The sequence below is a fragment of the Apium graveolens genome, unplaced genomic scaffold (genome assembly GCF_009905375.1).
Source record: "Apium graveolens cultivar Ventura unplaced genomic scaffold, ASM990537v1 ctg5598, whole genome shotgun sequence".
NCBI lineage: Eukaryota > Viridiplantae > Streptophyta > Magnoliopsida > Apiales > Apiaceae > Apium > Apium graveolens.
In genome coordinates this window covers 48,746-55,814 of record NW_027419018.1, presented here as the reverse complement: position 1 = coordinate 55,814, position 7,069 = coordinate 48,746, and the positions used below count along the sequence as shown (strand labels likewise).

At 35.7% G+C, this 7,069-nt stretch overlaps 1 non-coding gene across 1 annotated transcript; it reads left to right on the top strand.

Annotated features, from left to right (window-relative positions):
• The first annotated feature begins 486 nt into the window (after positions 1-486).
• LOC141702740 (small nucleolar RNA R71) lies at positions 487-593 on the top strand. Its single transcript, XR_012567245.1, has one exon. It is a non-coding gene; the product is annotated as a small nucleolar RNA R71 (small nucleolar RNA).
• Positions 594-7,069: the final 6,476 nt, after the last annotated feature.

The window sequence follows — 7,069 nt, the reverse complement described above, 5'->3', positions numbered from 1 at the left end:
CGATAAGGCTGTTGTGGATGTTGCATAACACTCTGATTATTGCTCTAACTGAAATTAAGATGGTTTCGGTTGTTAGGATGATAAGTGGCAGGAACTGGTTGCTGTGGTCTCTGAAAATTACTCACAAACTGTGCTGACTCACTAGATATAGCATATTGATCCGTCGCATGTATACCTGCACAAAGCTCACAACCACTTGTTATTTGATGAACTCCATAGTTAGCCAGAGAATCCACTTTCATAGTCCACGCCTTTAGCTGAGCCGCTATAGCCGTAGCTTTATCCACCTCCAAAATTCCTGCTACCTTTCCTTGTGGTAGTCTCTGAGTTGGGTTTTGATATTCATTAACAGCCATCATTTCAATTAGCTCATAAGCTTCCTCATAGATCTTGGCCCATAAGGCTCCACCTGATGCTACATCTAGCATGGGTCTCGACTGTGCTCCCAACCCGTTATAGAAGCAATTGATTACCATCCAATCAAGCTTTCTATGATGAGGACACTTTCTAAGAATCTCCTTGTAGCGCTCCCAAGTTTCACATAAAGATTCTCCCAACTGCTATGCAAATTGAGTAAGAGCATTCCTGATTACAGTTGTTTTTGCCATAGGGAAGAATTTAGTAAGAAATTTTTGAGCAAGATCCTCTCAAGTTGCAATACTGGTAGAGAGTGCAACAAGCTCTTAGCTTTATCCCTCAGAGAAAATGGGAAAAGTCTCAGTTTCACAGCATCTTCCGAAACACCGCTGAACTTGAAGGTGTCGCAAATCTCGATGAAATCCCTAATATGCATATTGGGATCTTCCGTTGGAGCACCCCCAAACTGGACTGAATTATGTACCATTTGAATCGTGCCAGGCTTGATTTCAAAGGTATTAGATGCAATAACTGGTCTGACAATGCTAGACTGAATGTCATTGATTTTCGGTTGAGAATAATCCTTCATTGCTTTCATTTCTGCTGCTGGTTCTCCCATTGCAATGATCACTTCTATTTCTACTTCTTTTAGTGTGTCTTTACGAGATTCAGAACATGTTCGCATACACGCTCGCTCGAATACCTAAAACACACAAGCAAGGTAAAATTAGTAAGAGAATAATCCGAGTCAGTGAACTTTAACGACCACTGATGATAAACGCATAAACTAAATTTAACACCGATCCCCGAAAGCGGCGCCAAAAACTTGTCTGCAATAAACACGTAAGCGTACGCGGTCACAAGTAGTATAAGATTAAGTTAAGTTCGTTCCCACAGAGATTGGTTTAATTCAGAATGTGCACTTATGCAACAATGTATGATTATTATTCACTGCTAAGACAAGTATCAAATTGAGTTTGATTATCAAAAAGTAAGTATGCTAGAATGAATTAACTAAGAGATTAAAAATCAAGTTACTTGTATGAAATAAAACATGGGATTCTAACTTCATTAAATACTTCGTTTAGAGTTTATGCCTTTAATCATAATATGTGATGGTTATGGTAACTAATCAGATAACACGAAATTAGTACACGCTATCTTTCAATATACGTGTACCCCACTACTTAGCATCCACAATTAAGATAGAAGCTGGGCAGACACCAATTATGTTTAGACCCTATATGTCTTTAAGATTTGAAAACATAACGGTTTAAGAGCAAGTTATCTATTGAGATTACATAGGGCAGCGTAAGATGGTAAAAATTACAATACAAATCATGCATGTTAAAACATCCATAAACCTATGCTAGCATGGCAAGTTCTAAATCCCTATATCCACTTTCGCATTGAATAGGGATTAACAAACAACTTAGATGTTAGCTACGTATCCAAGAATATTGAGCACAACCATACTAGGAAATCAATAATTCATCACACACTGAAAACTTTAGGCAATCAACTATTAAACTCCATAAATAAATCCGTTAGAATTCCATGATAATGATTAGTTCATAATCGAACGGCTCGTCATCATGGGTTCCAATAAAAACATGATAGTAAAACGGTTCTGAATACTACAAGAGAATATTAAAGTATTAAGGTTTAGAAAATAATCTGAAACAAGCATCCAAAGTATCGCTTAATTAGAAGAATACAAAAGAACGATATAAAACTAGATCTTCTTCTTCTTAGCCATTTTGTGTGTTTTTTGTTTCCATAGTTCTCCCCCTGTTATTTCTTTGTTTAATTCATCTCCTTTTCTTTATTTATATGCTCCAGGTTGATTTGGCCGCTCATAATATCCAAAACATACTAGAAACAGGTGTTAGGAATATGTTGTGTACTTGATGATAACTTGAACAAAACACTTAGTAGATTTTAGTTAAGTGAAATTGTAGCTTTCAAAGGATGATCATTATCAACATCCGTTGAAAGAGTAGCTTATGTAACAATAAGTCTAGTAGCATATTTCTGCATACTTGGATAACTTAGTGAACTAGATATTGTAGATTGTCTAAGTAATGTTAACTACTAGATTGATATGCAAGATATGATGGTTAATTGTAAATATTAGATACCTTGTAATCTTATATAAATGAAGTAGAGTTAAATATCAAGAAGACAGTCTCAACGGATGTTTTACAAAGCTTCAAAGTATAATCAACATAAGTCTCAACGAATGATCAACCTGAGTTTCAACGGATGATCAGACAAAGTTCCATCGGATGATCAATCTAAGTTCCAATGAATGTTCAAATTCAAAAGAGCAGTTGATAGTGACTTGATAGTCACATGCGTTGGTTGTATGCAAATGGAATGTGGCAACCTGTTTGAAGGATTTAGAGAACAAAAAGGCATTTCCATTTCCATGCTAAATATATGATATTCAATGATGCTGGAAAGAGAAATGTAGCAGCATGAAGTTAGACTAGATATAGTTTGTCTTATTATCTTGTCTTTTTATCATGAAACTTGGTGATATATAAACCAAGGGTAGCAAGTTGAATAATAATCCAAGTTAGCAAGAAAAACTAGAGAAATAGATAAAACAAAATCTATAAAGAATTTCTCTGTAGTTCTTGTTGGTCAACTTGTAAGAAGCTGTGTATTATTTGTATCACGGAGTTCTTTACTTAATATATATCTCTGGTGGAAAAGTTCAATCCACCAGAAAGTTTTTAAATACTTGTATTTAATTGCTTTGTGATTTGATTTCTGTTATATTCTTATTCCGCACCATTGCAAATCAAACACAGTTATTTATTTATAGAAGAATTATTCTTAAAATTCAAAAAGAAGCCAGAATTACATTTAACCCCCATTCTGTAATTCTTATTTAGATTGTTTGGGAATAACAATCGGTATCAGAGCAAGCTCTTGAAGTATTAAGAGTTTAAATATCACAACAACTAACAAAATGAGCAGAAAAGATGTTGGAGTGAAGATTCCATTTCTGGACAAAGAAAACTACCACCATTGGAAGGTGAAGATGCACCTGCATCTCCTATCTCAAGATGAAGCATATGTGGACTGCATTGAGAAAGGTCCACATGTCCCTATGAGAGCTGCTACAAAAAATGAACCATATGTCCCAAAGCCTAGAGCAGAATGGTCTGATCCTGATATTGAACTAGTTCATAAGGATAAAAAGGCCATGAACATTTTGTTTAATAATGGTGACATGTTTGACAACATCATAAACTGTAAAACTGTTAAGGATGTCTGGGACACGATTCAAGTTATATGTGATGGAACTGAGCAGGTAAGGGAAAATAAAATGCAACTCTTGATTCAGCAATATGAGCATTTCCACAGTGAAGAAAGTGAGTCACTCACTGACATTTTCAGTAGATTCCAAAAACTACTGAATGCTCTAAAACTGCATGGAAGGGTCTATCAAACAAAAGACTCAAACCTCAAATTCCTTATATCTCTGCCAAAGGAATGGAAACCTATGACAGTCTCACTGAGAAATTCTCAAGATTACAAGGAGTTCACCTTGGATAGACTGTATGGTATCCTAAAAACCTATGAGCTTGAAATAGAGCAAGATGAGAAGATGGAGAAAGGAAGAAAGAAGGGAGGGTCCATTGCATTAGTTGCTGGGCAAGAAAAGGAGAAGGAGATAAAGGTTGAAGCTGTTGATTCTGCACTAAACCTTAGAGTTTGTGAAGGCAAGGGAAAAAGGGTTAGTAGCTGAACATGAAGACCAGCTTAGTCAAGATGACATGGATGACATAGATGAGCATCTTGCTTTTTAATCCAGGAGATTTGCCAAGCTCAAATTCAAGAAGAATTTTGGAGCAACCAAGGCCAACAGAAACATGGTTGATAAGTTTAAATTCAAATGTTTCAAGTGTGGCTTGGATGGTCATTTTTCTAGTGAATGCAGAAAGTCTGATTCTGGTAAAAAGAAGTTTGAGGCTGTTGATTACAAACAGAAATATTTTGAGTTACTCCAACAAACGGAAAGGGTTTTCATCAAACAAGAAAATGACTGGGATGCATATGGATTAGAAGAGGATGAAGATACAAGCTATGTCAATCTAGCACTTATGGCCAAATCAGATGAAACAAAGACCGCTTTATCAAGCAATCAGGTAATCACAACCAACCTAGCTTATTTATCTAAAGCTGAGTATAATGATGCTATAAATGACATGTCTACTAAATTATATCACCTGCGTGTTACACTCAAGTCTCTCACTAAAGAAAATAATAAAACTAAAGAGAATAATATATTTTTAAGTGAAAGAAATAATATGCTAGAAACTCAATTTATTGAATTTGAAAAATTGAGAATACAATGCAAGATTGCTAAGGATGAACTAACTGAATCCTTAAAGAAAGAGGAGATTTTAAGAAGGCAACTTGAACGAGAAACAAGTCAAGTGAACAAGAACAAAAAAGTCAATATAGGTCATCTGTCTATCAAGCAATTGAATGACAGATTGGAGAAAACTGAAGTGAAAGCAGAGTCAAAAAGGAAAAATAATAAAAATGGGAAAGTAGGAATTAACAAACATAACAACTACAAACCTGATAAATATGCACCAAGAAAAATCTGTGTTAAGTGTGGTAATGTCAATCATTTGTCTGTTAATTGCAAACTTGCTATGCCTGCTCCTATGTCTGCACCACCCTCATTCTCTAGCATGCTTACAATGCCTGTAAATGTTATGCCTGCACACAATTTGAATGCACAGTTTGTTAACATGCCATTTGCACAAAACCCTTATTATGCTACATTTAGCCTACCACAAATGCCATTTAGCATGCTATACTGGAATAACATGTTTTCTCAAAATTTGCCTTTCCAAGTTAATCAAGTTGTGCATGACAATTCTACAATGATGAATGGTTTTAAGGGTTCTACTCAATTGACTAAGTATGGACTTCAAGTACCTAAGTCAAATGAAGACAAACGTAAGAAACCTAAGAAAAAGGCTAACAAAACAGGACCCAAGGAAACTTGGGTATCAAAATCAACTTGATTTGATTTTATTGTGTGAATGGAAATAGAAAGAATCTTTGGTATCTGGATAGTGGGTGCTCAAGGCACATGACTGGAGATTCGACCGTGCTCACTGAGTTCAAGGAAAGAGCCGACTTAAGTATCACTTTTGGAGATGACAGCAAGGGTTATACTTGTGGGATATGGCTTGATTTTAAAAGATAACGTCATCATTGAAGAGGTTGCCCTAGTGGATGGACTCAAGCACAATTTGTTAAGTATCATCCAACTTTGTGATAAGGGCAACTCAGTAACATTCAATTATGAAGCCTGTGTTGTGACCAACAAGAGAAGCAACAAAGTGGTTCTCACTGGAGTGAGAAAAGGAAATGTGTAATTAGCTGATTTCAACTCATCAAATGCAAAATATGTCACTTGTCTATTTAGCAAGGCAAGTCAAGATGAAAGCTGACTATGGCATAAGAAGCTGTCCCACCTTAACTTCAAGACTATAAATGAGCTAGTCAGGATAGATTTGGTAAAAGGTATCCCTCAAGTGGAATTCTCAAATCAAGGCATCATTCAGAAAGAAGCTTGATTCAACAATTGAAGAACCTCTACAATTACTTCTCATGGACTTATTTGGACCAGTAAACATATTGTCAATCTCAAAGAAAAGGTATTGTCTAGTAATTGTGGATGATTTCTTAAAGTTCTCTTGGACATATTTTCTCAAGTCCAAAGATAAAGCTAGTGAAATCATCACCAATCACATAAGACAAGTCAACAATCATCCTGATTTCAAAGTAAGAAGAATCAGGAGTGACAATGGAACTGAGTTCAAGAATTCTGTGATGAGATCATTTTGTGAAGAGAATGGGATCATGCATAAATTCTCAACAACAAGAACCCCATAACAAAATGGTGTGGTGGAAATGAAAAACAGATCTCTTATTGAAGCTTCAAGGACTATGCTAGACGAATCAAAGTTAACAACATACTTTTGGGCTGAAGCTGTAAATACTGCATGCTACACTCAGAATATCTCTTTGGTTAATCAAGAAAAATGCATGACTCCCTACCAATTATTCAAGAATAGGAAGCCAACATTAAACTTTCTTCATGTCTTTGGTTGTAAATGTTATATCTTAAGGAATCAAACTGATCAACATGGGAAATTTGATGCCAAAGCAGAAGAAGGCATTTATGTTGGATATGATATTGGAAAAGCATAGAAAGTCTACAATCTCAGAACCAACATTGTTATGGAATCTGTGCATGTTGTGTTTGATGACAAAAAGAATGAAGGACTGCAAGATGGAAATTTCCATGAAAGCATCCAATTTGACAATGTTGAGATGGTTGGTGAAGACAGTGATGATGAAAGTGATCAAGAACCAATGTCCAAGCAAAATGTAGAACAATCTACAACTAATGAAGCATAAAATTCAACATCCGTCGAAAGACCAAGTGCATCATCCATTGAATCATCAATAGAAATTGAGGGCCAATACAGATCACAATCAGAAAGGACCCCAACTACAAGTCAAAGATCCAAAAACTCAGGGGGAGTTTCTTCTAATCAAAACTCTATCATATATCAAGATAATAATGAGGCCTCTTCATCTAGAGCTAATCTACCTCAACAGAGAAAATGGACTAGAGATCACCCATTTGAACTGATCATTGGTGATG